We start from the raw sequence: 268 nt of genomic DNA on the forward strand, positions 1-268 counted from the left end.
TCCTCATTCGTGCTATCAAATCTGTATACCTTTTCTCCAATTCATCTGCCTTTTGTGAGTTGATTTTTCTGTGACCCTTCAGAGAGTGAAGGGGAAGTTTTCTCTTGACTCTGATACTAATGAATTGCCCAGGGGCTGGCAACTCCTCTTCAGGAAGGGGGCTGGTCATGGAAAGAACAAGGCATGATTAGAAGATTGGGTCTTGGTGGCTCAGCCTGTAATCCCGCGTCTTTGGAAGGCTGAGGTGAGTGGATTGCCTGAGCCCGCG

The sequence above is a fragment of the Carlito syrichta genome, unplaced genomic scaffold (assembly GCF_000164805.1).
Source record: "Carlito syrichta isolate Samal-C Ts95f unplaced genomic scaffold, Tarsius_syrichta-2.0.1 Scaffold302630, whole genome shotgun sequence".
NCBI classification, from domain to species: domain Eukaryota; kingdom Metazoa; phylum Chordata; class Mammalia; order Primates; family Tarsiidae; genus Carlito; species Carlito syrichta.